The sequence below is a fragment of the Apodemus sylvaticus genome, chromosome 3, assembly GCF_947179515.1.
Source record: "Apodemus sylvaticus chromosome 3, mApoSyl1.1, whole genome shotgun sequence".
NCBI lineage: Eukaryota > Metazoa > Chordata > Mammalia > Rodentia > Muridae > Apodemus > Apodemus sylvaticus.
The window spans coordinates 89053691-89077979 of NC_067474.1; positions in this window are offsets into that span (position 1 = coordinate 89053691).

Here is a 24289-nt window from a genome sequence, read left to right on the forward strand (position 1 = left end):
TCAAATGGATGTGTCTGGATTGATGACTATTGCTAAGAGGTTGGTACTAGGAGTCATGTACCAGGAGACAGCAGAGAAATGAGACCAGCAGTTCACTGCAGACTCACAATAGAGGATGAGAAATACAGGTCCCTAAGGATCTGGGTTGGGTCACCTGATAAAGGAATTTAGATGGGCCAGGCAGGTAAACCAGCAAGACCTGAATAAGGGTTCGAGTTACTGAAGATATGATTCTCCACAAAGAAACAGATAGGAAATTGGACCTTTCCTATTTCAGGGAGAAATGTATCTTATGATACACAAGGACTTTGTACAGGGAATAAAAGTATGCCATACTTCCATTTCCAGTCCAGTGTAACTTGAAAAAAGAAATATATCATAGCTATTAGTCAATATAGCCTCTTTTCTCAACTTGAGGTCATGAGTTAATGATATTCTATTTTTAGTCAATAAAAGTTGCAATATTTAATCAGAGCATAGTAGCAATAATGAGAATAACTGGACATACTGTACTGAGCTTTATCCTAATATCACTTAAATTGTAGTTTGAATTTAAAGGCATCTTTGCCTTTTATCCAACTTCGTCTTTTTTTTTTTGATATTTATGTATCTGGTTGTCTAGTGTTTTAGTGAAATCCTGAATTTTCAGAAAGTTGATTACAGATTGACTGGCTGTTTTATTAACTCATAGGTAGTTTCTGAGATGCACAAATGTATGTCATGTATCTCAGTAGAAGAACAATCTGGTGTGCACTAATGTTGTTGGCATATACAATATTTGACAATACAATATTTCTCTTCTGAAAAGTTTTATTAATTTTTTATTGACGTCTTTCTCTCAACAACTTGCAAAGCACTTTCTGGTACTATGAAAACTAGACTTCAAGGAGGTAGGCAATTGTCCTGTCTAGCTGTGAAGACTATGAATGACAATAATGACAATAATGGCAAAATAAGTCTTAGAGTAAAATAGGGGCAGTCATGTCTTGGTGATAATCAACATTTGTTTAACTGAACTTGATGCCTTCTCAATTATAGGGAAACCATGCCTTGAACTAAACATCTAGAGAACTACTAGTAATTTGGGCAGTCATGGATATTACAGGAGAACCTGCAACCACCACTTTATTAAACCAGCACAGTCCTTGACTGTATCCTCAAACTTACTGTTATACTCACAGATAACTGTTTTTCTCACTCCTCATCAAAGAAGTACCTCTTTGCAGCAGATGGAGCACAGAGCAGAAAGTCATAACTTATCAAAATGGAGAAGTCAACTGAGCTTGGGGTTGGGTCCTAGCACTAATGGACAGAGCTACAATACAACTCCTGCAGTTAGGTCTTAGGGGACATCTTGAAAGAGAGTGTATAGATGGTAAGAGCCAGAAGACTAGCAGGAGTGCTCTGAGATTATATTTTACCTAAACATGCCTAAATAATGACCCTATCAATAGCTTTGCTAATATTGAAGGAGGAAATCTCATAGCAGTCTACTGCTAGACAAACTACAGGCAACTAAGAAGTGCTGAGAAAGGAACAATTAGTTTTTCCAAGGGATGAGAACCCTAATTGGTTATCCAATACCAAGTAGTCAGTCCTAAAATCATATGTATATAAGTAGCATTAAGTAGACCCAGCAGGTGGTATTTACATATTTATCCATACATATGTGTAATAATAATAATAATAATTAATAATTTCAAAGAAGCTACAAAGTTCAGAAGACATATGAGGGGTTAGAGGGAGGAAAGAGCAGAGATGATCTAAGTTATTTTAAATTTAATAAAATGTTGTATTCCATTCCTTATTTGTATGTATGTGTGAATGCACAAATACACATGTGCTATATCATACAGGTAGAGGTTAGAGGACAACTTGCAGGAGTAAATTCTCTCATTTTCTCATGTGGGTCCCAGAAATTGAATTCATGCTCAGTTTTGGGAGGAAGCAGGTTTACTTGCTAAGACATCTTGATTCTGATAAGTTGTTATTATTTTTAGCAGTGTTTCGCATTGTTGGTTTTAACTGATATCATAGCAGTCCCTATCAATGTGTTCCCCAAAATCTTTGCTAGTCTATGCTACCTGTCTAATACACTGTTGTCAAACAACACTGACCTCATTCCCAAGATGGCCTCAAAGTCATTGTTACCTGTTTCCCCCCGCCCCAGTTTTGTAAAGGCAAAAATATCAGTAACTAGCTGATTTTTGAGTATACCTACAGGCACAATATAGTCCCTAAAAGGAAAATGGCCTGGTTGATGACAATTTAGAAGGGACGAGGAAGATGAGCAAGTTAAAGCTGGCAATGCATGTTATTGTTATTGTTTAAAGGACTCAAATTTAAACACAGGTGATGTTTCCCTTTAAAAGTCTGACATGCCAGTGGATTTTCTGTGACCCTCACATGGCTACAAAGAATATTGACAACTTCAATGTGTGCCTCAGTACTACAAAATGAGCTTTTACTGCATTACTAAAAGAAAATACATTTTAATACTGTCTGGATAATGAACAACTGAATAGTATTGGAGGCTAAATGGGACCAGAGACGAGGCATTATCTGGAGGATGTTTAACATACTATTGAAAGTTTTATTAATTTATATTTTCTCTGTGCTTTATTTGTTTGGAAAGGGACCCATACATGCACTCTTGTTAAAGATAGATGACGTTGACTCCTACAAATATCCTGCCTTAGTTACAAATATCTAGGAATGCCTCTTGGTGCAGAGCTATGAAAGACATTTTTCTGGCACACTAGGTGATGCAGAAGTCTGTACTGTTCATGCAATGTAAATGAAGGTTGTTCACTCTGTGAACATTAACCAGTTTAGTCATTTCTGTCTCTTTCTGGGCAGAGTCAAGCGAACAAAGAATGTCTGTCCAACTAAATAAAAATGACACTCTTAAATAAATGCTGCATTTTAGAGACAGTAGGAATTAACTGAGAATTGCTTTAGGACTCATGAAGTCTTATGGAATTGACAACTCTAGTAGAACTTTTACTTAGGAAGCAAATTCGATATCTGTACTCAAAAAATTCTTTCAGATTCTCGTCTTTTGTTTTGTTATTGTGTATTTTTGAGGGGAGGGTGGGAACAGAGGAGGGAAATCACCACTTAGAAAGGATGACAAGTGTCTCCGAGTATTAAGAATACCAATGAACTAGTTCCTCTGAACAGTGTTGTGACGGCTTGTCAGAAAGTACAACCTGAGTGCCACACAGACTGTTTGTTGAGAACCACCAAGAATAATGAATTTGCTTCTCCAACAGAATCCAGATAATCATCAGAAACAAGAAACAAAAGAATCAAGGAAAAGCTCTTGGTGACAGAAACTCAGCCAACACGATTAAAAAAGCAAAACAAAACAAGCGATGCTAACGAAACATGATTGTCACTTCCAACGAGCTAAGCAGACAGGTGCTGTTTGCTCCAAATTAGAAGAATGAAACAAAGCCCACAGCCTTGAGCGGAACACGTGGATGAATCACAAGGGACACGCGGGAGCAACATGAAGGTAAAGTTATGAGAGCCTGGAAAAGAGCTTCTCGGTTCAGTCAGAGTGATCTGAGGATGCTTCTTGTTCTTAAAGAGGATTCACTTTCCCTAGTGCATCCCAAGTAGAGAGCCCGAGAGTTCACCATTTTGGCAAGTTTCTATACTGGGACCCTGGGTAGGGTTGACTGGAACGTGCAGACTTCCGTTTGTGTTATTTCGAACTGAAAACACAACCGAGAACACAACGTGCCTCCTTATAACGTTTTGCCGATTTTAGAGTTTGCATTTGGACTCAGGAGAAAGAGCAGCTCATGGCTGACTCTCTGTTGTGGAGGCTGTGTCTGTAAGTTGAGCTTTGAATGACACATTATTTCCTCTGTGCACCTCAATCTATTTTCTGCCTGAATAAGCTTATAAAACTCTGCATAAATTCTCTTCTCAGCCTGTTCCATAATCCCATGAACACATTGTCTTCCTGTTCATTCCTTCAGCCAGCAAGCACCAGCTGTTGGGTCCTGAAACATTTTATAATAAAGAAAAAAAAAGTAGATGATCCAAAAGGTGGAAAAACTGCAAAATGCTTGAGAAACACCGAGCATTTAGGAAAGTGAATGTTTGACCTGGATTAAGGACTGATTAGGCTTCCCTCAATCCTTACCTCAATCCAAACTGTTAAATTGGGTTTATCCAGATGCTGACTGGATGACCTGGTTCTGCACAGTCTATAAACTAATCCAGTATGGTTTGTTATGTGTCCCATAAAGGATCAACTCTGAGCTTAAAGATATGAGCAGATATATAATTATATTAGCATAGCACTCTTGCTTCAAGACAAAATGCCACAAACTTCATTTCCTGTATCTTTCAGCTTCAGAAGGAGAGTAGAAGTTGCTTGATAATGTCTTTCTAATTGCTTGAATGCACACTTCATGCTTCACATACACCGAAAAGCTAGCTGTTATAATTAGAAGTTATATAAAGACACAGTTTATATAAATTGCAGCTAATTACTTAACTAAAATGCCAGTCTCTTTCCCGTTCTACAGGGACTATATCCAACAACATGTGATTTAACAATAGGTCAAAGTGAGAGAAATGGTGATTATAACAAGAAGGTTGTTCAATCCTTTTTGTGAAATTTTTCTAAAAAAAAAATGATGCCGGTGACTGAGAGAACTGAATAAATACTGTTTCCATTCGGAGGCTTATTTCAGGATATACGTAGGAAAACAACGCTTATGTACATTCCAAATAATTTGAATGGAAGAATACTTATGTGCATCCTGTTTCTAAAAATTTCCCATTTCATTTATTTAGTCGTTATGGAGGAATGGAAGCCAGTTAATTAGGTGATATTATTTTAAGAGAAGGGCCATATAACACCCTACCCCCTTAGTCTTCTCTTGTCTTTCACAGGAAGAGCTGATAAAGTTTGAAGGCTTTGGAAAGGCATGAAATCTTTTCCAAACCTCAGTAGCATTGTCGTTGCTGTTGGGAAGGCAGCCATAAGGCAGGGCATATGGCCGGCAAGTAGTGTTATTTCAGGATGGCTTTTATAGATATAGGTGGCATACAGACTAGAGTTTACCAGCCTTTGCTCTGCATAAAGCCTATAGTAACCTGGAAAGAAATTTCATAGTTTTCTGTTACTTAAAAACAATAATGTCTAGCAGTGCTCTCCAAAGACCTACTAGAGAATCACCAGGCTGCCCTCATTGCTTTCAGTGGAGGCAAGGGAGAACTTATCTCTTGAGTCTCCAGAGTGATTGCTAGCCTTAGAGAGACAGGGAAAAGAGGAACCCAATTTAATTTCTGTATGCCATAATCTCTAAAAGGAACCTAATTTGAGACACACAAGAACAGATGCTTTACCAATACTGAAACACAGGAGAGTTTTGATCTTCAGCGGCTCTTAAAGTAATGAGGTGATTAAGCCAAATAAACTCTTTGGTGGCAGGACAAAATAACATAAATATTTAAGCAACTTTTAATTCTTATATGTTAGCATTTTACTAGAATGAGTAGAAAAATTAAATGTTAAATAAAACTGATGCTCATGAAATTTTTTCAGTGTGTACAGAGGACAAGAAACACATACTAGTTTTATGCTGCGTTTCAAATGCTAAATGTGACATTCGGAAATGTGGAGAGGTAAGGGACAAGGTAGGTGTCATAGCTACCTACCTTGAGAGGACTAAATTGCCATAGGAACACACCATGAACTTTTTTGAGAGGAATTTTCTACAGAAACTTAGTTGGAATGAGAAGACCCATTATATATGTGGGTGGGGCCATCAGATGGAACCAGGCCTGGAATGAATTAAAAGGAGGAGGAGAACTGAACACCTGTGTTTGTGCCATCAATTCCTGCTTCTGGACTGAGGACCTAATGTGACCAGCTGCACCTTACTTCTTTTGACAAACCTTCCCTGTCACAATGGACCATGTCACATGGAGCTATGAATCAAGAGAAATCTGCCCTTTCTCAAGTTGTTTGGTCACAGAAAAGACAGAATTAATAGAGGAGATTAGTACTGAATCGTGGGGGTGTTTTAATAGTATGTTTCTTTACTGTTTGGAACTGGTCCGGTTGAGAAATAGAGTAAAGCTTGGAATTTGAGCTAGAAAAACCCTAGACCATAATAAGCAGAGCTTAAAACTCCATTCTGTCAGGTGCTTAGAAGACTAGAGGGATGGAAAGAAATCGGAACTATGATATGAGGGGAAGAAGATATGAACAGATTTGGAGGTCATGACGTGAAACTCATAAAGAATCAATTTCAAAAATGTTAAAGAAGAAATGGGAACAATCATCAAGATTCAGAATGAAAAAAGCTCCATTGAAATTTGGGCTAGAGGCTATGTACGTGATATTCTGATAATACTCTACCAAGGTCCTGAAAGCTAGAATGACATGGACTCTGAGTGTAACAAACTAATTTGTTTAATGAAGAGAAAGTTGTATGAGGTTGACATTAGGACCTTGGCACGACTACTGCATACTTCCATTTTTTTCTATTATAGTGAGAGAAAGAAGGCATGTGAAATATACATTTTATGAGAAAAAATCGTGGAGGCCTTTAACCCTATGGATAAGGCACAGACAAGTAAAACTGTAATTGTTAGAGAGATTAGTACTGGGCCAGCATCAAGTGTGTTTTGAGAGATAGACCTACCTTCTAAAGACTTCATCTTGTATGAATGTAAATTCATTAGAAAGAAGAGAATCTGATTGCAAATGATGGTGAAGAGGTTCAGTATACCTTAAATTTTAATATCTAAAATTGATTCCCCATAATATGTATATAGAAGCTTCTGGAGCTGCTCCAAGTGGCCCAGTTTCTATCTTGAGTTTTCAGCAAAACTCAGTAGCATCATTCATGTGTGATTGGTTCTGAAGGTATGGAAGATACAGGTTTGAAAGATTAATGGGGTATCACATTACGGCTGTAGAGAGTCACTGAGACCAAGAAGTGAATGATGGGCCCAGATTCCTTAAATAGGCTTTGAGAAGTTGGTGCAGGAAGGTGTGAAGGTACAGCCCAATTTGAAATGGGAACCCCAGCATTTTGGAAATGCTAGGACCATAAGATACTTGCAGAGAAAAGCGAGGAATGGGGTCTGCACACATAAAATTGTAGGCTGTACATCAGGAGTGGGGTTCTCTAAGCCATTTGGAGCCTAATGGAATACATATCAAGCTTCAGATGCTGGACATGGAACATTTTAGAATTTAGTGTTTGCGATGCTGCGTTTCTTTCTTGCTCTGACTTGATTGTTCCTTTGCACGCCTCCATTCTTTCCTGTTTATATTGGGCTGTTGTAGTTTGGAAGCATGGAACTTGTTTTTGATGTTTTAGGAACTCCCAGTCAAGAGATCAACTTGAGTCCTGGATGAGACTTAGACTCCAGACTGTTAAACAGAGGATTGTTAAAGACTATGAGGAATAAATGTATTTTGCACTAGGAGATAGCCTTGATGGGGACATTATACTGGGACAAAGGGTAAAAAGTTATGATGTAAAAGTAATGTTTAATCGTATTTGTCATTTTGCCAGTCTTTAGAATCACCACAGAAATTACATCTGGGATTTTCAGTGAGAGAATTTACACACCAAGTTAATTGACATAGGACAAATATTGATAATACTGTTCCACTGGACAAGGTCTTGGATTGAACAAAAGGAGGAAGTTGAATAGAATTTATTTTTCTTTGCTTCCTCAATTTGCCATTCCTTCCTCACCATGATGGACTGTGTCTTTGGAGTTGTAAGTTAAAATGAGGGTTGGGTGGGAAAACAGGGGGAGTGAAGGGGGCTGATGGGACTTTCAGGGAGTGGGGGTCTAGAAAAGGGGAAATAATTTGAAATGTAAATAAAATATATATAAAAAGAAAAAGAAAAAAATGAGTCTGCCCTTAGGATTTTGTCAGCAATTTTGCTGCAAAAAAATCTAGCAGGACAATGACTAATGTAGTATGTCTGCAAAGTTTGAGAGTTATACTTCTGAAATTTTTATTCAGGTCTGTGTTTCTTACTTCTCCGTTTTATTTATTTTTTGTCATAAAATTCTATGACTAAGACAATTTTGGTTTATTGCTCCATAGGGTTAGAAGCCATAATAGACAACACAGCTTGAGTGTGATGCTGAGAGCTTTATCTTCAACTGTAACTATATAGGACAGAGAGAAAACTCTATTTAGGAGAGTAGGGTCTTTAGGAGAGGAGGAGGCTATGAAACATATTTCAACAATTTACTTTTAGTAAGGCTATACTCTGTACTATCTCAATACTTGAAATTATGGAGGACATTTCTTATTCAAATAACCACCAAGGTCTATTCCTTGGGAGAAGAGAGCCTGTAGTTACTGTAAGGTGTATTTCTATTCTAGGTTTGACCTGTGGGGTTTGAAATCCTTTTCTGGGTTACTTTAGAATCTAATCCCAAATAAGAGATTAAGGTTTCCAAACAACAATATCACAGTAACTCAATAAAAGTGAAAAAAACTGTAGTGGTGAATCCAAAGCAATTAAAACTTGAACATCTCAGGGCTTTAATCAACTCTGTGATGACCTACAAGGAAATTAGTAGTTTCTTACTCATGCTCCATTGTGAACTAAGGTGATAAGATATGAAGTGGCTTTGGTATGTGCATGTAGCCACAGGGAACCAGTAGTAGGAGACACTTCTTGTCTTGGTTCAAGAACTTAGCTCTCTTCCTTAGTTCCTTAGTTCCTTCCTTTCTTCCTTCCTTCCCTCCCTTGTTTCTTCCTTCCTTCCTTCCTTCCTTCCTTCCTTCCTTCCTCCCTTCCTTCCTTCCTTCCCTCCCTCCCTCCTTCCTTCCTTCCTTCCTTCCTCCCCTCGTTTCCTTTCTTATTTTCTTGTTTCTTGTTTTCTAAAGCTCATTCTTTGGAAGCTGTGAGAACATCAGCGCTACAGTAGAGAGATATAAATAGCTCACAGTTTTTGAGAACCTCCTCTTCTTAACACTTTTTCCTATGGTCTAGAATTTTTCAGTGTATCAGCTAATCCATACAACCATAAGGCTGAAAGCTTTGTCAATGCAATGAAGAAAAATACGGCAAGAAAACTCATGAATGCCATAGTTGACAAAACAGAGTCTAGAATTGTACTACATATTGTTCTTTCCTTTTACTACTCTACTACACAATCTTCTAACAGTCAAGGACAATTCATGTGCTTTGCATTTATACATACAGATGCTTATTGTTTTAAAGTACTGGAATAAAAATTAGATCAACCTCACAAAATCTGTGAGCCATACTTTTCATTTTCTCAACACTGAATATGCAGCCTTCTGATCCATAGTTATGATGAGTTTTCATCTTATCTCATATTCTTTTAGTTATCAAGGTTATTCTCTGTTCAAATTCTATATTTAGCAAAAACAAAAGAGTGAAAAGCAATAATCATAGAGGTAAAAATATTATTTAACTAATAATGTATTATATTTCAATTAAATATAAAAATCTAAGAAATAAGAATAACATATATCTTGATAGCTATATAGTATTTTTTTTAAACAAAACAATGTTATTTTAAGAAGGGTATATTTTATTAAACAAGATTCTGGCCAACATGTACGGCTTGAATGCTTCATTTTGCAGCATGTATTTATTCAAGTGAAAGTATACAGAATATTGCAAATCTCTAAATGCATTTATTTAAATGCAAATGAATTTAAATGTAAGACTCAACTTTGGTGTCATTTGGTATTACACTCTGCCATCAAAATTTAGTGGTATTCTTTTCACTTTGCAACCTAGAAATCTAGAAATCAACATCAATTCTAGAAAAAGAAACGTACATAAACTGAGGGAAAATATCAGAGATTCGAGTCAACTGCTCAAATCTTTTAGATTGCTTTCTTTTTCATGTATAAAAACCAAATTATTTATATTTAGATTTTGGCATGCCTATTGGAAAGAATGTTTGTAACTCCCAGAGATTAAGATCAATGACAATAATTGCAAGTAGTTTTTTGGGTCTTTATTTCAGAACATTCTAAGTTGTTTTCTATTGTATCCATTTAGGCCAAAACATCCCAAACTTAATGCAACCAAGAGTAAAACATCTTTCTTTTCTAATTGTGCATGGGAAAATTCTAAATTCATTCAGTCACTGGTCTACGACCACGAATATATAAATATAAAGCACATTAAATGTGAATTAAATGGACTATTTCATTCACCTTAGACAATTTGTCTGCTACAACCAAAATTCCATAATTTAAGTGGTATGAAAACAAATATATAAGAGTCTAGGTATGGAGTTCGGTGGTAGAATGCCTCTTTAGCATTCATGAAATTCCTCAGGAATTCAAAAAGCAATCAAATAATTGAAGTAATAACCATCCAATTCATTGTATTCTACAGTACATAGAAATAAAAGCTATAAAGAAATTACTGATTCCCAATGGAAAAATGTATTTTTCCTTTGTAAGCCACATTAACATTTTTCAGCCACTTGAGGTATACATTCTATTCATGCCCATGCAAAATAAAACCTTTTTATGCAGAATAAAGTGATGTTGAAAACAATGTGGCTGTTCTACTCCTTTGGCTGAGTATGCCTTCCATGTTTTCACTGTGAACAAGAATTAATTTTCCTAATTACCAATGTCATCTGATGAGCAAACCATGCTCTGTGGTAGTTTTATATAGAGAATGATTTATTTCATTTGGCAAATATATGATTAGGAAGTATTTCTTAAAGAATTTTAAAGCTTGCCCTTTAACTACAGATAGGTTGAACATTTTGCAACAGACAAGAATGTAAGTAATACGGTAATGTAATAGTGCAACAAGGTGGGTCAGTATCTTCCATCTGGTTAAAAAAAACAAAACAAAACAGCAAAGGGTCTATTCCTAGTTCTACCACTTAGAATTGTTGCATGATGTCAAGAAAGATATTAAGATTTTATCTATATAAAAGACTGTTCATGCTGTTCATTTCAAGTTCTGGAGAAACACTGGTCATGATGCCGCTCTTGCTCACAATGACTTTAATGTTGCCTACTCTTTACAGTGAGTCTGTCTAGGTTGGGCCGGTGGGGTTTAGCATGTTCCAGATGTTCTGAATATCAAGACTCAAAAGAAAAAGAATGAATGATATTGAAAATCTGCTTGAGAAAGGTATTCCTCCAGAGAGTTTAGAAAAGAGCACATCAAGTAGCTCCTGTAGACTTCTCCCTATACCACTAGGGAGACATTCAATTTGTGCTGTTTTAAGCCAACAGGACTGTAGTATTTTATGAAATTCATTGTAGTAAATAAGTAAATATTGCTAAGTATAACATGATCTCAGGCTGTTCTGTGAGTGAAAGTTGGAGGTTATTGCAAATGTTGTTCAGTAGGTTGGGCTTACTGAAAGCTTTGGTTCAGAAAATATGTCTGTTGTATTTACAGAGTAACTTCTTATTATGGATTGAAGCCAAAGTTTCACTAGGTAGGCAGACAAAGTTAGAAAGGAAATGAGGTCAGAAAAGATTTTCTGTTAATTTCTATATTATTTTTTTAATACTGAGAGTCAACTTGGTAATATTACAAGCATTTTTCTTCTTTGCCCCTTAACATCACACTTCTATGATGATGATGATGATGAAGAAGAAGAAGAAGAAGGAGAAGAAGAAGAAGAAATAATAATAATCATTGAAGTTACTCCAAAGTGTATTGTATATCTTGTGCATGCACTAATAGTTGGAGACATTTTATGAAGCAATTATGTTACCACCACAAGATCTGAAAGTGTCTATCCACATCAAAAGGATATTTAGAGACTATCCATGGATATCATAAAGGTAAGAGGGTGCACTAAACTGTTGAAGGATGCAGAGAACATGCATTCCTAGAATTTTCTTACCCATGCCTTTGATGTGTATTGTCTGTGATTACTTAAGGAGTCTGACAGGAGTGGAAACAATTACAGCATTAGCCTAAGAAAGACTTATTAGGAAAGCCAGTGTTTGTTTGTTTGTTTGTTTGTTTGTTTTGATAATCATTGCATGTTTTATTTAGGAAGTCTTGATTTTATACAGACATAAAATGATGTATGTATAGTAACAGAAAAGTAGAAACAAAATTGTCTATCAGAATGAAGAGAATTATGGAGAATGAATATGGTCAAAATACATATTATCCTTATAGAAACATGTAAGTACAATGCATAATCAGTGTACAATGAAAAGCAGAAAAATAGGAAAGACAGAGGCATTCAACTGATTTTACAATAAAATCTAGACTCATAGGAGGCAAAAGCACACCCATCATATACTCCTCTCTTCACAAAACTGTAGCATCAAACCTTTGTTTTGATCCAAATATGGCAAAGATTAGAATAAATTATTATATCTCATAAAAATATTATATGTCTTCCATTGACTTGATCTTGCAGTTTGACCATAGTGTGCTTCCATTGTGATAAAATTAATTCCATTTTTCTGTCTCATTAAGTTATATTATAAAGTCATGAATTTAAGGATAAATAATCTTGAAATCGAGTAAAGTAATACTCACTTTATTCCTTTTTTCAGAATGTTCTCAAGTACTCTAGTTCATTTGCTTTTTCAAATAAGTTTTAGAATTATATGACCTATATTTACAAATTCTCATGTTAGATAAATCTCGATGTCTTTCAAACAAGTTGTATAAAAATAATTTCCAATTGTGTACATGTATAAGCTTAATTTTAAATTTAATTTTTTTAATTTTAATTTTTTCTTTTTTTATTGAATATTTTCTTTATTTACATTTCAAATGTTATCTACATTCCTGGCTTCCCTCTGGAAAACTCCTATCCCTCCCTCCCTCTCCCTGTTGCACGAGGGTGCTCCCCCACCCATGCATACACTCCTGCCGCCCTGCCCTGGCATTCCCATACACTGGGGCATGGAACCCTCACAGGACCAAGGGCCTCTCTTCCCAGTGGTGCTTGACAAGGCTGTCCTCTGCTACGTATGTGGCTGGAGCCATGGGTCATTCCATGTGTACATTTTGGTTGGTGCTTTAATCCCTGGAAGCTCTGGGAAATATGGATGGTTGATACTGTTGTTCTTTCTGTGGGGTTGCAAACCTCTTCAACTCCTTCAGTCCTTTCTCTAACTCCTCTATTGGGGACCCCATGCTCAGTCCAATGGTTTGCTTCTATATTTGTCTGACTCTGGAAGAGGCTATCAAAGACATCTATATCAGGCAAGTACTTCTTGACATCCAGCATAGTGTCTGGGTTTGGTGATTTTATATGGGATAGATACCCAGGTGTGACAGTCTCTGGATGGCCTTTCCTTCAGTCTCTGTTCCACACTTTGTCTCCATGTTTTCTCCTGCGAGTATTTTGTTTACTCTTCTAAGAAGGACTGAAGCATCCACACTTTGATCTTCTTTCTTGAGCTTCATGTGGTATGTGAATTGTATCTTGGGTGTTCAGAGATTTGTTCTTTTGCAACTGGGCTACCTCACTCAAGATGATATTTTTTAGTTCCATCCATTTGCCTAAGAATTTCATGAAGTCATTGTTTTTAATAGCTGGGTAGCACTCCATTGTGTAAATGTACCACATTTTCTGTATCCACTCCCTTGTTGAAGGACTTCTGGCTTCTTTCCAGCTTCTGACTATTATAAATAAGGCTGCTATGCATATAGTTGGAGCATCTTTTGGGTATATGCCCAGGAGTGGGTCCTCAGGTAGTAGTACTATGTCCAATTTTGTGAGGAACCACCAGACTGATTTCCAGAGTTGAAAGCCAGTGTTTTATAAAACAATCATAGGCTACACTTCTGAGGCAAAATAAATGGCTTCTACTGCTACTCATATTCTCCTTTATTACAGCATACACCAACTTGCATATGAATTCAATTATCTTATATTTGCAAAGACTTTTCTAAGATGAATTATAAAAAATGAATTATAGAAAAAATGAACTCAAAGGACTCATTGTCCATTGTAACATGAACTTTCATGTTTGAAGAGGAAACTATTGCTAATATTGTTTAAATTTTGAGAGCAGGAGTTATAAAGTGATCAAAAGTTTAGTCCTAACACTAACATTTTTGTCAAGCAAAGTCACAATTTCATCCATCAATAGAAGAGAATGAGAAAAAAGTTGTGTTCCATGCATCCTGTGTCACATTTAGGGCTCTGGCACATAGATATTCCATTGAAATTCTGTTTTGGTTCAAAAGGGGTATGAATCTGCATCAGACTGACTAGATCACCTAGAGGACTGGCCACAGTGCAGTGTGTGCAGGTTAGAGGATAACCCCAGGCACATGTTCTTACCATTCATCTTATTTGAGACCAAAGGTCTTTGTTATTTGTGTTTGTGTGTGGGAGGTCACAAAGCTGGTAAGCTTCTGTGAAGCTTCCTGTTTCTTTTGCCTATCTTGATGCTGGTGTGGTTACAGACATGCACTGCTGCACCATGTGTTTTGTGACGACATGCCTGCATAGCAAACAGTCACTCACTGAACCAGATTTCCATACCAAGGCTTAACTTTTAATCAAGAAAAAGAATCATAAAATTAGCAGGATTAAAAAAAAGGAAATTATGAAGGAACAGAGGGTGGTGGGGTTATTATTACACAGTGTATGGTTCCTTAAAAGGTGGAATAAAGAAGGAGAAAATAAGGAACATGTGAAATGTTTGTAGGTGATGCAAAGATGAATTCCAAAACATTTTAAAATGGAACAGAGATTTGAAGGTGCAACTTTATTGTCAATAACATGGATGGTGGTTTTGATACTTTTTAAAAAGCATTCTAAGAAACTTGGTTGTCTCATCATTGAAATAGCTTAAAGAGTACCTGTGAGTTATCACTACTGTTACTAGGAAGTACAAAGGACAATAGGCAGCTCATATGAAGGCTTAGCTAATTTTTGAGAATGCAGCAGAGACTGCTAAACTGCATTCCTGTTAGAGAAGAAAATAAGCATAGGCTCTATGCTTCAAAGCGGGAGCAAAGCAATAGTTCATAGTAATGTATCACAATATTTCTTAGTACATGAGGAGAAAGTTGCTACAGAAAAACTGAGTCACTTGGGAGGCCATGAGAAGTGTTATGGTGTGAGAGGCCACAGAGCAGAAGCCAGCTCAGATAAACGATTGTCAGAGTCAGAAAGTTTTAGTAAATTAAGTTTACTAACAAAAAGGAAAATAAATTAATATGAGAAAGATGTTTCTCTTGTGCACGTTGGTACATGCATGTAATACTAGCATCCACCTCAGTGAAGATCTCTCAATGAGTAGAGTTGGAAATTGAATAAAAATTGAAAATACTACATATAAAAATTTATTGTATATAACAAAAATCTTAAAGAAAATATCTTTCACTAAGTGAATTTGTAAGAAAAATTTGCAGAATAATGAGAGGAAATGACAGAAAATTATCAACATCAACTTCCATGAAGAAGGATAAGAAAGGGTAGAGGGCAGGAACTGAGGATTATGATAAAGTTATAGTCTTTAAAACTGTCTGGTTTCTGGGTTGAAAATTTGAGCAATGTGACATTAAAGGAGTGACATTGACCATGTTTACAGATAGATGACATGTGACAAAGATAAGCAGGAGAACAGTGGGAATGGCAGCTTTCTCCAATGAATTTACTTCCAGCCAGAATTACAAAACAGTCACTCCAGGAATTTTACCTTATGATGTTAAAGACTAGATACTGAAAGCAATACATAAGAATACTTTTATAATTTTAATATGGGAAAAAACTTTCTGAAATAGACACAAAATGCATTAATTATAAAGTTATGGTACATGTTATTTATTAATATTGTGAATTTATGATCTCCAAAAGAAATTCAGAAAGATAAAGGGAGAAGTACAGATGAATTACAAATATTTTCACACACCCATTAAACAAAATCACATATCATCTAAGACTGAAAGAAATAAAAATAAAAGAGTATTTGAACAAGCAAGTAAAAGAACGTATCAAAAAGCCGAAGATATCTAGAAAGATAGATAATATCTTTTACAATCAGGGAAAGCATAATGAGACACCATGATTCACTACACCTGTTGGCAAACATTAAAATGAGCAGCATCATGTGTTGTGTGTTTGCTGTATATTTCGAACAAGTTTACATTCATCGCCATTGGGTAGTAAAACCTTTGCTGTAGTCCTACCATAGACTCTTACTGAGCATAGATAATTTTAAACCATAGCTGCTTAGAGCAAGATGGGCTTTCAAGAGTATGAGGGCTAAGATATGTTCATTGATGTGAAATTTAAAAGCACATAACACATTTGATCTTAACATACCATCTGTTTCTCTTGGGAGAGCGCCAGGTTACTAACTGGAAAGGTACAAAGGAAAGACACAATGGATACTGCTATGTCTGATTTGTCACCCCTGATGGTGGATATGTGGGTTTCTCATTGTCAAAGTTCCTTTATATATACATTGGATTTATGCGTTTTTCCCTATGTATGTTACACTAAACACACACACACACACACTCAAAACGTGAAGATAAACAGAAAATCTTATTAGAAAAGATAAACAGAATTTCTCATGTGTTTTTCTACTTCTGTTAAAATGAATAACCTTTCTGAGACACATCTTAAAATCTAGAATTCTCTCTAATGATACCTACAATGAAAACTCAAAAACAAAAAAATCAAAACAAAAGAAAAGAAAACTAACAAGATAACATTGTACTTTGGCAGCTTCAGAAATATTGTCAGTTACCTGGATGGCTCTTTTTCCATTTCTTTTTTTGTCAGTGGATAGCCGCCCCCCTAAGTCACTTACTACTATTAGTAGGTGGCCTAGCATGTTGAACAATTAGATAAGTCTAAAATGTTGATAGAGTCAAAACAGAGCATGATGAAGTCAGCTTCCATTAACAATATTAATGAAAGAAGAACAGCAATTTATTTGATGAAAATCCTCTGATCTGCTCACTGTAGCAAACAGCTGTTATCCTGTATCCTATCTAGGGCCTGGGGATGCAATGACACTAGCAGATCTGCTTCTGTGTACATTTCTCTCAGCTGGTCAAATAAACAGCTTCTCTCTTCTCCTGTAGAGAGGCAGGGTTGCTCCCAGTCGTCAAACTCAAATAATCCCCTTCAAACAGAGTCTGTGGCAAGCTTAAAGAAAACAGACCAAAGCTCACTGCTCTGGGGATATTGACATCAGACTCAGACTCTACAGTGAGTGCAGAAATAAAAAGACATTTCTGAATGAAAAACCCTGAGCAGGTCAAACTTATTAACAGTACGCCATCAAAATGTCTTTCCCCATGAGATCAAGCCCAGTCCCTGGTGTTTCAGTTCTCTTCCGTAGCATCTCATATCCCAGGAACTCAAGTTCCACTTCAAGTAGCACAAAATAGTACTTACACTGTGTTGCTCATGATTGGATTAATATAACATGACTGAATCATAAGACAAAGACAGGGCAGATTTCATACAAGAACATTATATAAAAGTGCTAGACAGCTGTCAATGTTCATTTACATCTCAGATACTGATTAAAAATGAACTGAACAGGAAAATTACTACAAGTGAGTATTCCTTTTCATACTTTGAGACTCCTAGAAGAGACAGTTGTATGTGATCTGGGAAATCCTATCTCAGTCTTGTCAGTTATCACAATATTTACTGGTAGGCTACAAAATCATATTCCATAAGAAAACAGCCATCTACAAATATCAATCTCATTTAATAACTAATATATCATCTGTCTATCTATCAATCAATCATCTATCTCTCTATCTACCTATCTACCTATCTTTCTACCTTTCTATATATCTACTATCTATCATGTCTATCTATCTATCTATCTATCTATCTATCTATCTATCTATCATATATCATATATCTTCTTTTTACTTTATTATCATCTACCTCTACCTAATTATGCTTTAAAAATGAAGTATGAAATTCAAATTGTTAATCAGGCAGGACTGAGTACACACACACACACACACACACACACACACACACACACACATATATATATATATAATTTCTATCAGTAAAACATGTTAATAGTGAAAATAGCATAAGCAGTCCACTTCTCCATTTGTGTGTAAATATCATACAACTGTGTATTCTTAACACCTGAGTTTAATCCTTTCCCCACTAAACTTTCTGACTTGTTTTTCATAGGCCCCTACAGGCATCTTAATCTCCCATTCTACATAGCTGTTAGCTCACACAAAGGATTGTTGTGTGGGGCAAGTGGAAAGTGCCTCCAGACAGAACAACTGGGAAGGTTGAAGAAGTTTCAAAATCCCCTGGAAATCTCATAATTGAGAAGGACAGGCATTGAAACTAGCTCTTTGATCAGCTCTACCTGTCCTAGTATATGTAACCATGACACCCCACTGAGAGTCATGACAACAGGTCAAGTAGCATAAAAACTTAAAAGTTCTCTATGCTAATGAGGCCACTAGGTGAACCCAGAGTATTTAGCTAATGAGCTTCCCTTCCTGAGTATTCCTTCCTGCAAAAGTTATTTAATCCCTGGTTCACCCTGAGTAAGACTTATGCTTTCACATCTGAATTAAAAGTAAAGCAGTTTGGACAAGCAAGGACTATTTCCTTCATCAAGGACCACCATAGGAGAAGCCTTTGTGGTAAAGAACCTTGCCTAAATCTCCTGGAGAGGGCAGCCTTCTCTCTTCTAGATCCCTGGATTCTCTGCACTCACTGAGAACCAAACCAGATTCCACCCCATCCCAGGCTCAGCCATCCTCTTCCTGTCTGGTGCTTTCGGAATTGCAGACCACCATTCTCAACTTCTCTTGTCTCCAGCAGCACTTGGGTACACAGGAGATTAAAAAAAATCCCAGCATCTCTCCTAGACCTCACTATTTCTCATCTGAGGAATCACAGGCTGAGACTCTGGCATCCCAGCAGTGAGGCAGACATGCATCACAACACTACTGTTTGTTATTAAATCGAGTTTTAAGTGGAAATTTAGTCATTTGGCAAAAAATATTTTAATGAAAATTAATATACTAACACAATGGCTTTGGGTTTCTGCTTCAATCCTTATCTTGACCTTTATATGAACTGTATGGCTTTCCACCAAAGGACCAATTGCCTCACATCTATGTTCTATGGGGAAGGAACAAGTCAGAGAATGGGGCTCTACTTACAAGTATTATTGTTACAATATGATAATTTTTGACTTGTCTGGAGCTCAGTACCTCATGTTTAGCACAATAAAGAACTAAAGACTGGATAACTTAAAAGGTGGTCTCTAGCTCTAGTTTTGTGTGAATTTGACTCAGTATAACTTGGACTTTGGAGGAGAAAGGATTGGTGTTGAAAGAACAGAATGCTGATGAAGGAGTTAAGGCCACACTTTCACCCAAATTTTGTTCTCATCAGATAATTCAGAATTAGTCCCCACAAGTAACTAAGAATATGTTGAAAAAATTAACTTATACAGGCTATAATTACTTTTAGAAAAAGAATACCTTTCACTTGAAATAGAATGTATACTGTCTTGTGTGTTGCAAACTCCTTGGGAGCTAAAGTAATGCTTTATATCATAGGGCTTAAAAGTTTACTAACCGAATAAACAAATGCATGTCCAAATTCCTTAGCTAAGGATGGCTAGGATAAGGCTTGATCATATGTTCACAGTAGGATGTTTAATGAGTACCAGCACGTGAGAGCCTTAGATTTCTTACATATGCCAAAAGCAAAGATGTATTGGTCTAGAAACACACTAATAAAATATAATCGCAAGTTTTCCAGGCCCCCGAATAGCTTTGCCAGGTCACTGGAGAAGTGCGTGGCTCAAGTGTGATGAGGCTTCGCAGCCATTCACGGGAATCGTCTTCTATTTTACATGACTTGACATTAATCCAATAAGAACTTTGCCTAATCCTAGAGTAATTGCTTTTATTGACTGCAGCATGCTTTTAAAACATAAACAAGTAAGATGCAAATTTTAGTGAAAAAGAAAAATCCACTGAGTGCTTGAAGTAGTTTCTCTTTATGCCGACAGTACTCCATAAGATACACATTGTTACATATTGTTTTAGAAAGCAATTTACATAACTGAGTTTAAAAGAAAATTGAAGGCATAATAAGCGGCTTTTAAAAAGTTTTTCCCCCCAGCATCTGTGCTCTCAGTATGTAGATTCTATCTGTTGTTTCTTGTTCATTGCGTGCATCTATTTTAGAGGCCCAAGAACTAAGAATATGTATCAGGGACTTTTCGCAAAGCACTCCATCATACAATAGTCTGGTGGGTAATTTGTATATAGGTCACTGGGGGGTTTTTAAAAGAGAATCTAAGGTTCTATTTCATATAGTCCATGATGCCTTTTCTTAGGTCTTCATGATAACTGATTGCCACACAATGATCCAATCAGCTGTTTGATTGATCTGATTCTGTTCATCCGTGGCACCTGTACCAAACATTTCAAGGTCAGGCAACTCCTGTCTGACATTGATGGAAATGGCACACAATATCGAGGGCTAAAAATGTACATTATATTCAGAAAAGATCCCACACCAAATATATTTCCATTGCTTTCTTAAAGATATCCAAGATTTTCTCTGCTGAATGCCTTCATCCCATAGCTGTCTTTCTATGGTACTGTAGTTAGTGAGGGGATGAATTGATGGCAATCATGAATGATGCTTTATAGTTCCATTCAGCCAGGGAATGTAGATGTAAGATATGGGAGGCACTGTCTGGTACTGAAATGAACAGATAGCATTTAGATGCACACAGAAAACATAATATATGATGCAGTATCACCTAATTTTAGGTTTCAAGCAAATGTAAAGAACTATAGAAAAGTCTTTACATTTTGTGTCCTAAAAGTGTTTTTAAAGTCTGATTTGTTTTTTAAACACAAGAATTTTTGGCCAGACCCCTCATCTCACCAATATTCATAAAGCATTTATGATAAAATAGGTATCTCTTAGGACCCGCAGACAAGACACTGTAAAAACAAGACAAAAAATTCTTGCTGTGTGTTTTTTGAATTCTACTAGGTAGAGACAGACAGCTATCACAGTAAAAGACATTTGTGTGTTGAAGTGATAGTGGAATAGAAAAAAAAATACCCAGGATCATTTAGACAGTGATTGTCTTGAGTCTCTGACAAAATTTTAAAGAGATATTGGGGAAGACATTGTAGAAAGTGACAATGGGAGGGAAAGAAAAGATGTCACCGTGAGAAAGGTCTCTGACATCTACAGGAATCATGATCCACACAGACTGAACACCCAGACATCACAGTCTGAACTCCGTTTCCGTGTATCAAAAATAGAAGGCTGGTTTTTCTGTAATGTAACTGGAATTCACTGGATTAGGACAGGGAGGCCAACTGAGTAAGATTTGGATCATAAAAACGGAAAAAAGGGCACTTGGATCAAAAAAACAGTCTTTTACTACTAAATACAAGGTTTTGAAAATAAGAGAGATAATTTATGGTGACAGGAAAGATAGACGCCTTAGCAGTTAAGAGCACTTGCTGCTCTTGCAGGAGACTGAGCTTGGATTCCCAGCACTGGTGGGAATTTAAGCCCATACCATAAATACTCGTTACATGGGATCTGACACTGTCTTCTGGCCTCTGTATTCACTGCATGCATACACACACACACACACACACACACACACACACACAGAGTAAATAAAATTAAAATAAACCAAAATGGTGATGTTTTCTGTTTTATTTTGACAATCTTTGTCTGTTTTATATAAGTGAAAATGAATAATGGGATTTCAGGCAATGGTAAAGGGATGAGAATATTCATCTAGAAATAAAGCCATACATACCTTCCTGGTGGACGTGAGTGCATGGTTTTGCTGATAAGCAATACCACTGACAGCTATTGATGCTAATTAATCTGGGATATGTTACAGATGTGATCACTCTCCATTTGTCTCCTTTCTCTAGTTTTTTTCATAGAGACATGGTTTGATCTCTTACTCCTCTTTTCTTATAAATTACTGGTATTTATTCAATGTATGGGTCTTGTGTGTCTCAGAGCATATGTGGACGTCACAAGAAAATTTGGAGGAGCTGGTTCTCTCCTTCCACTGTGTAGGTCTCAGGAATCAAACCCAATCTGCTCTTGTACAAGTCTTCTCCCTTGCTTTACTTTGTGTTTCTTTAATATGCATATTCCTTTGGTTAATTTAGGGTTCCTTGAAGAACAACTTACAGTTATAAAAAACTATTTTAAGTTAACAACATAAGTATCTTCACATAGAAAAATTGTTCACTCTTCTTTCCCCAATTAAATACTTTAATCAATTAAAAACTGACTAATGATGTCAAAAATTATATCTTGCATATTGTGCATCTATTATCATACTTTGTGTTTACATTTACCTTTCTCCATTTTCCACTAAACTTTCAATTGCAGGATTAACAGTGATTTGTGTACATATGGTAGTTTTTTATATTACAGAACTCTATATTTCAGAACTCTCTCTCTCTCTCTCTCTCTCTATATATATATATATATATATATATATATATAGAGAGAGAGAGAGAGAGGGACAGAGTTTTATATTACAGAACTCTTTATTATATCTATATAGTTACCTCTAAGAACATCTTTATACTATTACATCTCTTTGTATCCCTTTGCTCTACTCTACATTTCAAGTTGAATCTTTTCTTTTAGAATTTATGATAAAGCTAGTGGCAAGAACTCCTTTAGCTTCTGTTTATCTAGGGAAATGTTTCATTCTCCCTTCATTTTAGAAACACAGTTGTTCTAGCTAGTGCATTTTTAAAAAATTTTTGTTGGGAATTTTTGCATGAGAACCTTGTTCATATGGTTGTTATATCTTCTGGCTTGTAAGGCCTTGCTGAGAACACAATAATGGCCTTAGTGATGGTCCTCCATATGTGGTATGGGGATATTTTATTACTTTCACAATTATCTCTTTGAGTTTTGATGCTTTATTGAAGGCTGTCTCTGTCTAGAGTTCCTTGAGCTGTATTTTAAAGAGATTTTTATATTTTTGTTTCTTTATTCACCTGGATGTTGATTTCTTTAAACAGATTTTAAATGTTTTTATTTGTTGATTGGTTTAGGTGAGCATATTCCCATGTCTTCTTTCTTTGTTTGTTTCTTTCTTTCTCTCTTTCTTTTCTTCTTCTTCTTTGTCTTCTTCTTTCCTCCTTCTTCTTTGTCTTCTTCTTTCCTCCTCCCCCTCTTCTTCCTCCTCCTCCCCTCCTCCTCCTCCCCCTCCTCCTCCCCCTCATCCTCCTCTTCTTCTTCCTCCTCCCCCTCCTACTTCTCCTCCTTCCTCTCCTCCTCCTCCTCCTTTTTTTTTCCTACTGCATACTTTGTGAATTGATGGTATTCTGTCAACCTCCTATCTTTTTATTCTGTGTAGTTTTTTTTTTTTCCCCCAGTTCCCTTGACTGGGTAATTTCAAATACATTGTGAATTTACCAGGTTTGTGTGTGTGTGTGTGTGTGTGTGTGTGTGTGTTTGATAAAGTCACCTTTTGATTTTTTCTAATGAAAACAATTCAATTATGCCATTCAGCTCTATTTCTGCTTTAGAAATATTTTCCAACATTTTGTCTTTTTGGCCATTTTCATCTAATATTATCTTAATTCAATGAACACTTTTCATAACAGTTAATTTGACCACTTTGTCAGGCAATTCATAAAGCTCTACTTCAGGACTGCTTTCTAGAGTTTTCATTTGTCATTTCATGTGGGGTCATGATTCACATTTTTCAATTATTCTTGACTCTTTGGGCTGGTGTTTGTACATTTGAAAAAGCTGTTAACAGACTACATGAAGCTCAAGAAGAAGGAAGACCAAAGTGTGCATACTTTGGTCCTTCTGAGAAGTGGGATCAAAATAGCCATGGAAGGAGATACAGAGACAAAGTGTGGAGCAGAGACTGAAGCAAAGGCCATCCAGGGACTGCCCCACCTGGGATCCATCCCATATACAGTTACCAAACTGAGACACTGTTGTAGATGCCAACAAATGCTTGCTGACTGGAGCCTGATATAGCTGTCTCCTAAGAGGCTCTGATAGTGCGAATACAGCCAACCAATGGACTGAGTACAGGGTCCCCAATGTAGGAGCTAGAGAAAAGACCCAAGGAGCTGAATGTGTATGCAGCCTCATATGAGGAACAGCAATCTGAATCAACCAGTACTCTCAGAGCTCCCAGGGACTAAACGACCAAAGAGTACACATGGAGGAATCCATGGATCCTGCTGCATAGATAGCAGAGGATGGCCTGGTCAGACATCAGTGGGAGGGGAGGCCCTTGCACCTGTGAAGGCTC